The following is a 14,918-nucleotide window of genomic DNA, read 5'->3' on the forward strand; positions in this document are numbered from 1 at the left end:
GGATGGTGGAAAGAACCAAAGTTCCTACTGTCTTTTGACTTTATGTGAGACAGAACTATGAATTGTTATTTATTTTATTTATTATTAAGACCGGACCTATATATAGTCTTCCTACGTATCTTGCTTTTGTATTTGACATATTTTCTTTTATTTCTTTGGGAAGAATCAGGTCTCACGTAGTTCTTCCATTTTTTAATGACGTAGATATTACAAAACTAGAGGTTAATTAGTCCATTCGAGGTTGGGGACTAAATTCGGTTTAATCCTGGTAAGGCTAGAACGTGAGCCAAAATTCACACGGGTTGATATAATACATAATAACATTTCAGTGCGTCTAGATTGCTTAGAGAAATAAACTCTTCACCTTCAACTGTAGATAGACTAACTACATCTCTATAGAGAATTTTCTCAATTAGAAAGGGTCATTCCATTCATGGTCGGAACTTGCCCCTAGGGTTCTAACAATTCTTGGGTTCGTTTGAGCACCAAGTCACCTTGTTTTATGTTCCTAGGCTTGACCTTTCTATTAAAGGTATTAGCCATTCGTTTCTGGTAAACATGAGATTTGCACAACGCATCCAACTTGTGATCTTCCATAACGTCAATTGGTCATATCGAGATTTTATCTAGTCTTCTTCAATGACTTGGGATTCCAAAAGGACTCTCAATGTAGGAATTTCAATCTCAATGGGTTGTACGACATCCACACCGTATACTAGATAATATGGAGTTTCGTCTATCGATGCTCGAGTAGTCGTACGATATCCCCACAAGGCAAATGATACCTTCTCATACCAATCTTTGTATGTGCTGGTCATTTTTTGATGATTCTAATCACATTTTTGTTAGTCACTTCGACCGCGTCGTTATTTTGGGGTTGATAGGGCGATAATTTGTGATGCTCAATTTTGAACTCTTTAAGCAAGGATAAAACCTTTCCCTGAAAGTGTCTCCCATTATCTTAAATAATGGTATGAGGTACTGTTGTTTTTGGCACAATTAGAATCCCACATCGGAAGATGATGGGAGTGAAAGAAGTTTCTTAGTATATAAAAGAAACTATATTCACAATTAGAATAAATCCCACATTGGAAGATGATGGGAGTTGGGGAAGTTTCTTAGTGTATAAAAGAAACTCTCCTCTCTTTGGTTTATTGCACCCAATATTTGTATCTCTTCTTCCTTATTAATTGATAGCCTTAGTGCTCGGAGACGTAGGCAATATTTTGGCCGAACTCCGTTATCAAATTCTGTTAGTGTTCTTTTAGTTTGTTTTCTTCTTTTGTGTTTTTGTCAAGGTTTTTCCCCCAAAAGTGGTATCAGAGTCGAAGGTTCATCCTTGGCATGGTGGAGTCTTCAAAAGGGGCGTCAACTCCTTCGTCATCCTAGACGAGGACATCGATGTCGAATTTGAAGTTTGCGGTGGAGATCTTTGATGAAAATGGGCATTTCGGCATGTGGCAAGGTGAGGTTCTAGATTGTCTTTTTTAGCAGGGTTTAGATATTGCTATTGAAGTCGGAAAGTCAGATGGTATAGAAGAAAAAGAGTGGAGTATCATGAATCGGTTGGCGTGCGGAACAATTCGGTCGTGCCTGTCTAGAGAGCAGAAGTATATTGTGAAGAATAAAACTTCTGCACAGAAACTGTGGCAAGCATTGGAGGATAAATTTCTGAAGAAGAGTGGTAAGAATAAGCTCCTTATGAAGAAGCGGTTGTTCCGGTTTGATTACCAATCAGGTACTACTATGAATGAACATATTACTAAGTTTAATGAATTATTAGCAGATCTGTTAAACCTTGACGTTAAGTTTGAGGATTAAGATCTTGCGTTGATGTTGCTATCGTCCCTTCCTGATGAATTTGAACACTTAAACAACGTTACTTCATGGGAAGAGAAATGTTTCTCTTGATGTTGTAAGTTCTGCTTTATATAGTCATGAATTGAGAAAGCAAGATAAAAGGAAGAAGATCTGAAAGTAGAGTTGCCAAAGATTAATGTTCTTTCTGTCGTGAGAAAGGACATTGGAAGACTAACTGCCCAAAGTTGAAGAAGAAAGAGAAAGATTCTGAAGATGCGAATGTTGCAGAAAACAAAGGTGATGCAGATTCAGAATACTCTTTATCGATGTCACACACAATATCATATCCTGATGCGTGGATATTAAACTCAGCCTGTACTTATCATATGACACTAGTTCGAAAGTGGTTCTTTGACTTTAAGGAACTAGATGGTGGAGTAGTTTACATGGGAGATGCTAGTCCATGTAAAATAAAAGGGATAGGTTCAATCAAGCTGAGAAATGATGACGGATCCACCAGAATTATCAGAGATGTTCGGTACATACCAAATATGAAAAAGAATTTCATTTCTTTGGGGGCCTTGGAGTCAAAAGGCCTACATGTGAAATTAAAAAAGGAAATTCTTAAGGTAATCTCTGGAGCGCTAGTGATGTTGAAATCTATAAGGAAAAGTAATAATTTGTATTATTATCAAGGTAGTACAGTTAATGGGACAATAGTTGTATCAACTTCCGGGAGCAGTAAGGAGTTAGAGGTAACAAAGCTATGGCATATGCGATTGGGGCATGCTGGTGAGAAATCTATGCAAACTCTTGTCAAGAAAGGATTGTTGAAAGGTACAAAAGTTTGTAAGTTAGATTTTTGTGAACATTGTATTCTGGAAAAACAAAGGCGAGTAAAATTTGGCACTACTATCCATAACACCAAGGGTATTTTAGATTATGTGCACTCAGATGTCTGAGGATCTGCCAAGACTCCTTCTCTTGGAGGTAGACATTATTTTGTTACTTTTATTGATGATTTTTCCAGAAGAGTATGAGTGTTTACTATGAAGAATAAAGGTGAAGTGTTTGGGATTTTTCTTAAATGGAAAACTCAAGTTGAAGACGAGACAGGAAGAAAGATCAAAATTCTCCGGACTGATAACGGTGGAGATTACAAGAATGATCAATTCCAGAAGTTATGCCAAGAGTGTGGCATAGTTCGACACTTCACAGTCAGAAAAACACCACAACAGAATGGAGTATCAAAACGTATGAACATGACATTGGTGGAGAAAGTTCGATGTATGTTGTCTAATGCTGGGTCATAGTTGTCAATAGCGCCCGTAGCGCTAGCTATAGAGAATAGCGTAGAGTAGCGCCCCCTTGTAGCTATAAGGCGCTATAGGCTACGCACTTTCAAATAGCGCCGCCTTTCTAGCTATAGCGCCAATAGCTATAGCCCCCTTATAGTGCGCTTTTTAAAAAAAATAAATATTTATATATTATTTATTTGACTTTTTTAAATTTCCCAAATTATCTTATTTTATTTCTTTATTTTATTATTTTTTCCTTATTTTTTTATGACACTTTATCTTCTCACAGTTATTTTATTTTATTTTATTCTCTTGTTCTTTTTTCTCTCAAGACTTTTCAAATTCTTCTCTTTCTCTTCTTTTCTTTTCCAATTCTTCTCTTTCTCTTCTTTTCTTTTCTCTTCTTTTCTCTTCTTTTCTCTTTCTATTATCTTCTTTCCTATTTTCTAGCCGTTTTGTCTTCTACAGCCATCTTCTACAGCCAAATCGTCAACTTGCTTGTAAGTTTTTCATTTTATAGTTTAGATTTATCATTTATATAAGTTTTAGTAATAGTTTTATATTTATTTATTTATTTTGTTTTGTTTTAGTATTGAATGGAAAACATAGAAGAATCCGGAAAAAAAGATATAGGATGGAATTATGGGAGAATGGTTAACTTAGACAAGATTAGTGATGGAATATTTTGTAACTTTTGTCAAAAAGTTACAAAAGGTGGGATAACAAGACTTAAACAACATCTTGTTGGTGGATACAAAAACACAAGAGTTTGTCCAAAAGTTCCCGCATGTGTCAAACAAACATTAAAAGATCATTTTGAGGAAAAGTTATCTCAAAAGATTATAATGGAATCCATACCTCATTTTGATGATGATGTTGAGATACAAGAGCAAATAAATGATATGGATTCACATCCTAATTCATCTCGTGGAAAGCGGTTGGCGTCAATTTCTTCATCGGTAAACTCGTCAATACCACCAAAAAAATGTTATTTAGCGCTATACGCTATTGACAACTATGTGTTGGGTTTAGGGTTTAGGGTTACAAGAGTTTAAACAGATGCTGGTAGGTTTGAGGATTCTATCTTAAAAGAACTTTCATCATCCGAGCCTTCCTCTGTTACATAGGGATTGCATCTGACTAGCTTTTCTAGAGTTTCGTGCCCATAAACAGTCATTTTCTTAATCATATTAACAAATGAAATAGGATTAAAAGAACAATCTAAAAAAATCAAAATATATAGAGCGTGTTTGTGAAACTTGATTGAAAAATGGCTCGGAGAAATCGAAACACAATGTGGTTTCTCCTTCTCGCACAAACTATAAATTTAGAGTTGGAGGGATATGTATATATTGCTTAAATATTTTAGCTTTTTTAGAAACCTCATAACTTGTCGGATTATATCTGATACCGTAGTTATCTAAGTCATAATAAAACCAAGAAAAAGAAGCCATGCTAGTAGCATTTGGTCCTAGACCCATTCTTGGGAAATATCTCATTTTTAACATAAGATGCATGATCATGAAACTATATGGTGTAAAGTCAGAAATGTGAGATAAATCTTAGCCTTGCCTAAATATATGACAGATATCGAATCCACTTAACTCAACATCTGGGTTATCGGAATGAGTTGAATCAATGATGGTTGTGACGTACTTCTCGCCTACTATGGTAATGAGTTTATCGTTAGTCATGAACCATATTTTTTTATGTAGGGTGTTGGCCAGAGCCTTAGCCTGATGCAACCAAGGTCATCCCAAGATTATGTTTTATGACAGTCGCTGATTCGGTAGTCTTCGTAGCATTTTTCCAATCACGGTGTTCATCAATTCTACCTTTCATTAACTAATTTAGTTGATCTTAGAACTTGGCTTGGTTGGAATTTAACTAAACGATTTGGACCTCGTATTCCGTAGGAGGAATAATCGTAGGGTTTAGCCTTCTTGGGCGTTGGGGTCATCAGCAACTTCTGGTTGGGTTCTAGTTAACCTATTATCAACATCTTCTGTCTCTTCATAGAAAGGCTTCCTCCATATTACGACGAGTTTTAAGGTTAATCCTAATTGGTGTGGCGATAGGTGGGACCATTTGTTGTGGTTGTCGTGACGAGGATGGCTGATCATGAACAAAAATAGTAGGTTTGGTCATCAAACTTGTTAATCTTGCCAATTATTCTGTTACTTGTTGAAGAGTAGCCTTCACTTCAGCAAACTCAGTTGTAATACCATATCCTTATCAGTTTTTGGAGTTTCTTTGGCCATTTCTTGGTGAATAAAACGCCTAGTTTTTAGGTCTCTTCTTTGTGGGGTTGTACTAGTTTGTTGTAGTAGACTACGATTATGAAGAGAGCGAGATAAGGGTTTGCAGATGTAACAAAAGTATAAATGTAAATGCATAAGATATGAATCATAGAGAATGAGGATCTCTTTTTGTGATTCGATTAAAACAGACATAGAGTTGTATATAAACGTACTTGCAAAGTTTGTTACAAACAAGACTCTTTTGTTAATATTTTACAAAGAGTCTAAAAGGGATAAAGTGTTTGACGGAAAATAAAAGTTGTAAGTCAAGACGTAGTCTGTTCCATCACTAGCATCCTCTTTCACTTCAGTTTTCTAAATTTTCTCGTACTAGTCGAGGATACGCTACAGGCATTTAATTTGTTTTGACAGAATATTCATTTAAAAGGTGTTATGCCATTTTTCAAGATATCATACATGGGTCCTTCGATCGATGGGTTTATCCATAGTGAACGCAGCTTCAATAAAGTTGTAGCCGAAATACTTGAACAAGCTATGTGTGTAGTAGTAAGTAACTCATTCCAAACTCATAAGCATGATTAGCGGTTTGTCATTCATCATGAAAGTCATTTTTTTGATGGGATATCATGGGAGAATGTCCCAAATTTCATCGTTGCTTTATACTGGGAGTTCATACACGGTTTGCTTTATTCTCCGATATTGAATGAAATTGGACATGATGCCATCGGACAGAATTGGCGGTAGGCGCTTGAGCTTATCAAGAAGCCAGATATAGAGGATTAAAGGGGAACGCCTTTTTACTCATGGTAGAAAACCTACATGAGTTGTTCAGGCTCATTAGTGTTTCTGCTAAAATAATACTAGAGGGATATTTGTTACCTCTTCGCATTTTGTGTGCTACCTCCATACTTGAGGAGGGCTTATCATTTGCTTGGATCATAAAGAAAGGAGCTAGTAGGAGTGAAATCATTATCATAGATGATCCCTACTTCAGAGCGATTTCTCCATTTGTTATCTTCATCTTGGTCCAAGTCTAGAAATCGACATATGTTCTTGTGATAATACTATCAGATGTAGCCTTGGAGTATTTGTACTCTTCCTATAAGAGCTTTCCTATGGGTATTAAGTCTATAAATGATCTTAAATGTAAAACATTTTTGTTATCCGTCATTAAAATAGCCCGAAATTCTTCTATGGTTGGGCATATAGACTTTTCACCGAGGAAGTAAGTTTGTTTGACAGGATTCCATCTTTGTTGCATTTCCATCATGAAGGTGGAATTCAATTTAAATTTTATGAACCTCATAATGGGGATGATGCCATAAGATTAATAATTACTTTCGTTGGCGTGAAATTTATCAATCCATGAGACCAGTTCGACATCCGTCAGCATGGACATTGTTGATGACATCGATAATAGAAGAGGGAGTATATCAATTGTAAAAACAAGAGAAGATGTATATTCAAATAATATGACTTAGAGTAAACATCTCATAAGCGCTTTATATACTTTCTAAAGAGCTTCCGATTTTACATTGTTCAAAATTTCGGAGTTTATTGTTTGCTAGTTGATTATACTACTGCTACACAACAATGTTAAAGCTAGAGTTTTTTTTATTTAAGGGAAGTGAGTCCTGATACAACAAGTAGAGGTAATAGAACTTTTACTCTCCTCTTCTCTTTGCTGACGTCGGTACTCATCCATGATCTGGTCGAGATAATCCTTTATGTCTTTCGGGATGCCCATCTTGACTACATCTTTCCATAACTTAGGGTAATTTATGAAGTGATTGTGTTCAATGAGTTTGTCTATGGCAACCGTACATTCACGATAGGGAGGCAAGTTATCATTTTAACTAATCAAATAGTGTTTCATTGTTATACATACATAGCTTGTAATGATGATGATGAGTTTGCAGGACACTTTGTATTTGCATTATGGAAAAAATACTTGAAAGATTGTTACATAGAAGGAAGTGTAGACTTCATATTTGGACGGCCATCGAACTATTTGGAAGGGTGGTTTTTGCATTTACATATATTGATCTGTATATTAAAGCTCATGGATGGAATAATTGGGGGTAAAAGTGAGAATGAGAGAACTTCTTGTTTTTAAGAGTACATGTAAAAGAAGAGTTTTGGGCAACATCATTTTTTTATTGATAGGAATATTGAATGAATATTTATCTAAATGGAATCAAGTGTTATGAGGCGGGTTGTTGTCCATCAGACAGGGTGACAGGGTGTAGATAACTGATTGATAAAGAAGCAGATCATTTTTCTATGTTGTCTTTCATCAACTCAAATCCTGATGTACCTTGGCTAGCCTAGAGAATGGCCCTAAAGATACCTTATTCTGCTTAGTGGTCCTGTAACGAGAACTTGTACACCATCATCACATCCCCATATTTTATTTAAATATGTGGTTTGTTTATCATCAAACTCTGTTGTTAGTCAAGGATGTTATTGTAAAATGAAGGCTCCACAACTCAAATCCTATGTTGTCTTTCATCAACTCAAATTCTGATGTACCTTGGCTAGCCTAGAGAATGGCCCTAAAGATACCATATTCTTCTTAGTGGTCCTGAAACAAGAACTTGTACACCATCATCACATCCCATCCCCAGATTTCATTTAAATATGTGGTTTGTTTATTAGCAAACTCTTTTGTTAGTAATGGATATTATTGTAAAATGAAGGCTCTACAACTCCTTTTAATTATGTATGCTTGACCTTTTTATTGTTTGTTTGAACTGAAATCATCTCTTCATCCTTTCTTTTTCTCATTCCCGGGGGATCGAACCTCATGCCTCTCGCATGCAAAGCGGGCGCTCTACCATTTGAGCTACATCCCCATTACTTGAAGAAGGTCGCAAACAAACGATTATCGTGATGAGCTACACACAATCCTTGTTGCTTTCATCCTTACTTTTTCTCATTCCCTAGATAATTTATTATTTTTTGCTTCAAAAGTTTGATAGAATGTTCTTGTTCTCAATCAATATATCATTTGCTATTATTATTCAATAAAAGTGTGGAGATGCGGGGATCGAACTCCGTGCCTCACGCATGCAAAGTGAGCGCTCTACCATTTGAGCTACATCCCCATTCTTGAAGAATGTCGCAAAATGAAACGATCGAACCCCGTGCCTCTCGCATGCAAAACGAGCTCTACCATTTGAGCTACATCCCCATTACTTGAAGAAGGTCGCAAACAAACGATTATCGTGATGAGCTACACATAATCCTTGTTGCTTTCATCCTTCTTTTTCTCATTCCCTAGATAATTTTGTTATTTTTTGCTTCAAAAGTTTGATAGAATGTTCTTGTTCTCAATCAATATATCATATGCTATTATTATTCAATAAAATTGTGGAGATGCGGGGGATCGAACCCCGTGCCTCTCGCATGCAAAGCGAGCGCTCTACCATTTGAGCTACATCCCCATTACTTGAAGAAGGTCACAAAATGAAACAAACGATTATCGTGACGAACTACACACAATCCTTGTTGCTTTCATCCTTTCTTTTTCTCATTTCCTATTTTTTGCTTCAAAAGTTTGATGGAATGTTCTTATTTTCAATCAATATATTATTTGCTATTATTGTTCAATAAAAGTGTGGAGATGCGGGGGATCGAACCCCATGCAAAGCGAGCGCTCTACCATTTGAGCTACATCTCCATTACTTGAAAAATGTCGCAAAATGAAACAAACGATTATCGTGACGAACTACACACAATCCTTGTTGCTTTCATCCTTTCTTTTTCTCATTCCCTAGATAATTTTGTTATTTTTTGCTTCAAAAGTTTGATGAAATGTTCTTGTTTTCACCCCGTGCCTTTCGCATGCAAAGCGAGCGCTCTACCATTTGAGCTACATCCCCATTACCTGAAGAAGGTCGCAAAATGAAACAAACGATTATCGTGACGAACTACACACAATCCACAATTGTCTCAACTAAAGACAACATTTAAAAAAAGTTGGAGATGCGGGGGATCGAACCCCGTGCCTCTCGCATGCAAAGCGAGCGCTCTACCATTTGAGCTACATCCCCATTACATGAATAATGTCGCAAAATGAAACAAATGATTATTGTCACAGACGAATGATGTGGAGAGGTGATTAGGATTCATGACTTGGCCTAATTCTAAATATTTATTTATCTTCTTTTTATTAATATTTTCTCTCTTCTCTTCTCTCCTCTCCTCTCCTCTCCTCTCCTCTCCTCTTCTATATTTTTTATCTTTTAAATTATATTTCTATATTTTAAGAATAATAACTTAAAAAATTAATAAATTAATAAATATATATTACATATATACAAAGAAATATAATAGGAAGTTAAATATAAAAATTATTAATTGATTTTTAATATAATTAATTATTTTATGTGTTTTTAAAATAATAATAAGAAAGAATAAATTAAAAGAATAAAATATATAAATATATATTTAAAAAATATATATATTAATATATAAATATATATATATATATATTAATTTTATTTCTTCTTAAAAACTATTTTTTTATATTTCATTTTTATATAAATTGAATTAAAAATTCAATTCAACTTGTACATATATTAAAACTTCTCTTTTATACTGTACTATTTTTTATCTCTCGATTGAATATTAGTAATTTGAGTTATATTTATTTTGAATATTAGTAGTTTATAGTCTAAGTTAAATTATTTAAGTAATTAAAAATTTATCTTATGATAATTCAATTTTAAATGAAATAAATATTTATAATAAAAGATAAGGAGAGAAAAATTATTAAATAATTTTTTTTAAATAATAAAAAGTTAAAGAGAGAGAAATTATTAAATACTTTTAGTGAGGGAAATTTGATGAAATGGCCCCCATAAGGCTAAAATCCAAAAATAAACCGCGCCTGCTAATGTTGGCAAAAAGGGCCCTTTTGCCCTGCGAAATGTCAGAAATACCCCTCGGGCGCCAGATTTTACGCGAATTACCATTCACGCGATTTAATCTAAATCGCGTGATTTCATTAACGTGTTTTAGATGAAACGCGTGAATGGCAATTCGCGTTTTTCAATTAACGTGAATTCCCATCCACGCGTTTCATCTAAATCGCGTTGATCAACTCACGCGATTTAGATTAAATCACGTGAATTGCAATTCTCGTCTTTAGTCTTATATATAACTTTTTGGCCCTAATTTAAAACAAAACCTCCCCGATTCTCCCTACCACCCCGACTTCCAAAACCACGTCTTCTCAAATGTCGACTTCCTTCAACATCGATCAAGATCATCGTTCCTCAACATCGTTCCTCGTCCAACATCATCGACTTTCCATCGTCTATTCGACATCATCGTCTTTCCACTGTCTCTTCGACATATTCCGGTGAGTTTATGGCTGAAGGGTTAGGGTTAGGTTTTGATGTGTATTATGCCGTTTATATTGATTGATATTGATGTATTTAGGGTTTAGGGTTTGGTTCTAGTTTCGTTTATGTGTGTAAATGCTTTTAGGGTATATGACGAGTATTATATCAGTGTTCTTATTCTACATGCATGTATTTCACGGTTATTCATTCATTTCTCGTTTAAGAAATGACATTTTCGTGTTTGTTATGTTCTTGTGAAGAAATGGTATTTTTGTGTTTTCTTTGACTGTGTAGGCTTAAGCTTTAACTTTTGCTGCTTTACTGCACCTTAATAGAATGCCAATGAGGCAGGATGAGTTGTTATATTAAGAAATGACACATCATATGCCTGCACCTTAATGTATTACTGCACCTTAATGTATTTCTCAATGGTTAATTCGATTTGCTTACTCCCATGTTGTTCCTTGTTTTGTAGATGGAGTCCACTATAATACTCGAGTTTTCTGGGAGGGTATCTTGGAAAACCAATATGGGAAATATTGCGGCCAAGTTTGCGAAAATGAATCTAACTGAAAGGGTAGAGGAAACCCAATTCAGATTCTTATTCAAATGGCACCCGTTACTGCGGTTCTCAGTAACGATTATACACCACATGCTCCTCAGGAAGTCTATCTCAAATTCTATGGAGATGAAGTTCTTTGTGAATGGAGAAGAGCTGTGCTTCGGGATGAGGGAGTTTGCATTGGTTACAGGTCTTAATTTTGGGAGATTCCCTACGGAGCAAACGATTTTTCTATCAGGTTGAAGAATCTCCAACTTTGGTTCTTAAATATTTTAAAAGTATTCCACTTATTAGAATAGCAGACTTTCATTCAAAATTCCTGTCCTGCTCTAATAGGGAAGATGCATGGAAATTGGGGCTGGTATACCTTGTTTCCCATTATCTCTTTGCCCTTGACCCGAAGAGGATAATAAATATGAAACTCTTCAGTATGGTCGATGACATCGACACCTTCCTCAATTTTCCATGGGGAAAGGTGTCCTTTAGAGCAACCATGAAGGGTTTGACCAAGGAACTTAATCGCTACAGGACGCTATATCTGCAGAAGAAGAATGCCGCCTCATGGAAGAAGAACAAAGACAAAGACAAAAATGTCGATGTTTCTTATACCGTATATGGGTTCGCACTAGCCTTACAAGTGTGGACCTATGAGGTAATCCAAACGTTTGTCCCCAATCTTGCAATTAAAACGACGCTTCAAACGGAAGAGTCTGTCTGCCCAAGGATAATACAGTATAAATCAAAGAGGAAGAGCACCGCCTCTGATCTTCACACTGCCCTGCAAGGCAAGATTGTTAAGAAAATGGAATTGTCTGAAGAATAGAAGATCTTATATGCTGGGGATAACTTTGAAGATATGGGAGGTAATGTTTATGATGTCTTTTTTTATCTTGACTGCAGAAAGAGGAAATTTGGAGATATTGACGATGGAGTTCCTCATAAAAAAACTGTCATGAGGAAGAAAAGACAAATTACTCCAGCCAAAGTCAAACCTTCCACGAGAAGAATAACCTGCAACCCTACCCCCAACACCAGCACCAGCACCAACAGCTCTTATTCTGTCGAGAGTGCCACGAGTAGAAAAGACAAAGACGAAGACGAAGAATCCTCTCCCCCGACTCCAACAGCAACAACTCCCCAGGATAGATGTAGATTGGATGAACTTTCGAAGGAGCTAAATGAATTCAAAACTGAAATGAGAACTGAATTAATTCTCATTAAACAGATGTTAAAACAACTACAACAAGAGTTTGGCATATTATCAGCCACACTAGGGGAGGAACAGAGAAGGAGACGATTTAATGTGGAAGATTTAACAGAGAAAAAGAAGGAGAATGATGAAGAAAAGGACGAGGAAGATTTTGAGGTGAACACTGAGGTATGAGTTTGAATGATGATAAATTTCTTGCATTTGGCATTTCTTGCATTTGGTGCACTTCTTGCATTTGGTCTAATTAAAGGATTTTTTGTTTTTTGTAGGATGGGCAGGAAGACAATGTTGTGCTGATTTTGGAGAAAGACAATGTTGGGCATGTGGAGGAGAAGACAGATGAAGATGGTGAATTGAATATCGAGGTATGCATTTCTTGCATTTGGTGCATTTCTCGCACTTTGCGTATTTTTGCATTTGGACTAATTGAAGGCTTTTCTGTTTTTTGTAGGATAGGCCGTTGTTGGAGATAGACAATGTTGGGCCTGTAGAGGAGAAGACAGATAAAGATGGTGAATTGAATATCGAGGTATGCATTTCTTGCATTTGGTGCATTTCTCGCACTTTGCATATTTCTTGCATTTAGACTAATTGAAGGCTTTTCTGTTTTTTGTAGGATGGGCCGTTGTTGGAGATAGACAATGTTGGGCCTGTGGAGGAGAAGACAGATGAAGATGGTGAATTGAATATCGAGGTATGCATTTCTTGCATTTGTTGCATTTCTCGCACTTTGCCTATTTCCTGCATTTGATGCATTTCTTGCATTTGGTGCATTTCTCGCACTTTGCCTATTTCTTGTATTTTGACTAATTGAAGACTTTTCTGTTTTTTGTAGGATGGGCTTTTGTTGGAGATAGACCCTGGGAATGTTGAGGAGGCTGATGTGGTTGATGGAAAATCCGATGTTGGGAATGTTGAGGAAGTTGTGGAGGAGAAGGTGGAAGATAATGAAGATGAGGTATGCATTTCTTGCATTTCTCGTAGTTTGCCTATTTCTTGCATTTGGACTAATTGAAGACTTTTCTGTTTTTTGTAGGATGTGCTTTTGTTAGAGAAAGACCTTGGGAATGTTGAGGAGGCTGATGTGGTTGATGGGAAATCCGATGTTGGGAATGTTGAGGAAGCTGTGGAGGAGAAGGTGGAAGAGAAGGTGGAAGATAATGAAGATGAGGTATGCATTTCTTGCATTTCTTGCATTTGGCCTATTTCTCGAGTCGCGGAGGGGCCTAATTCAATGATTTCTTTGTAGGTGGACGATGATTTCGTTGTGCAGAGGGGTAGGAAGGTGGTGCAGAAGAAGGTGGACGATCATTTCGTTGTGCAGAAGAAGGAAGAGAAGAAGGAGGACAAGCAGATAGATAAGGATGTGGTGGAACTGGAAGATGCATCCCACATCCAATTTAAGAGAAAGAGGACGGCGTCGAAAGCTGTACTTAGTCCCTACATCGTCCCTCGTCCAAGAAAGAAGACGATTGTTGTCGATCCTATGTCGAATTATAATCAGAAACCGAGGACAGAGTTCAAGAAAGAATTTGCGAAAGGGGCTAAATTTGAGAACATCCAACTCTCTGATTGCACTGGAGACCTTAAGTTATTCACTACAATTCTGAGGTTAAATAGGTGGCTAACTGATGTGGAGATGAATTCCGCAATTTCTCTGCTAAGAGCAAGAGCATTCGCCTACCCTAAGGCGTACCCGATGGATTTCAACATCTTAGATTGCTAGTTTGCCCCTTTACTTAAATCATTCTATGACGATTTTGTTGCTGACTCGGTTGATCCAGAAAAACCAGCTGACCATATTTTCTCTAAAACCATTTACCACTACTACTGGGGTAGAGAAGATAAACATATACCCTGTTGGAGCAGTGTTGATGATGTTTACTTCCCCCTCAACCTCAAGAACCTACACTGGGTACTGTGTGTTATTCGATTGCAAGAATGGAGAATTGATGTTTATGATTGCAATCAGACAATTTTCAATGACAACGATTTTGGAGAATTCATGATAGCCATTTGTGAGATGTTGCTGCCCTTCCTTCATAAAGCAATGTCTGAACTTGAAATGGCCAGGTATCCTAACATGAGAAATGAGACTTTTAGATTTCAGAGAATCCCACATCCTGAAGTACCAAAAGCAGAATGGAGTGGGGACTCTAGCGTTTTTGTATTAATGTATTTAGAGTACCTGACTGCTAAACTTGGTCTAGAAAATTGCATATCAAACAATATGAAAATATATAGAGAAAAGTGGGCAGTCAGGTTGTACCACCAGATTTTAGAGCCATGAAGTTGTAAACACTGAATTATTGTTGTAACATGTTGTGTAAATACTGAATTATTGTTGTAACATGTTGTGTAAATACTGAATTATTGTTGAAACATGCTGTGTAAATACTGAATTATTGTTGTAACATGTTGTGTAATACTGAATTA

General features: G+C 36.3%; 2 non-coding genes across 2 annotated transcripts; both read right to left on the reverse strand.

The window, feature by feature from the left end:
* Positions 1 to 8,732: 8,732 nt before the first annotated feature.
* Positions 8,733 to 8,805, reverse strand: TRNAA-UGC. Its single transcript has one exon. It is a non-coding gene; the product is annotated as a tRNA-Ala (tRNA).
* Positions 8,806 to 9,341: 536 nt separating this feature from the next.
* Positions 9,342 to 9,414, reverse strand: TRNAA-UGC. The gene has a single exon. It is a non-coding gene; the product is annotated as a tRNA-Ala (tRNA).
* Between the last annotated feature and the right edge of the window lie 5,504 nt (positions 9,415 to 14,918).

The sequence above is a fragment of the Impatiens glandulifera genome, chromosome 1 (genome assembly GCF_907164915.1).
Source record: "Impatiens glandulifera chromosome 1, dImpGla2.1, whole genome shotgun sequence".
Taxonomy (NCBI): domain Eukaryota; kingdom Viridiplantae; phylum Streptophyta; class Magnoliopsida; order Ericales; family Balsaminaceae; genus Impatiens; species Impatiens glandulifera.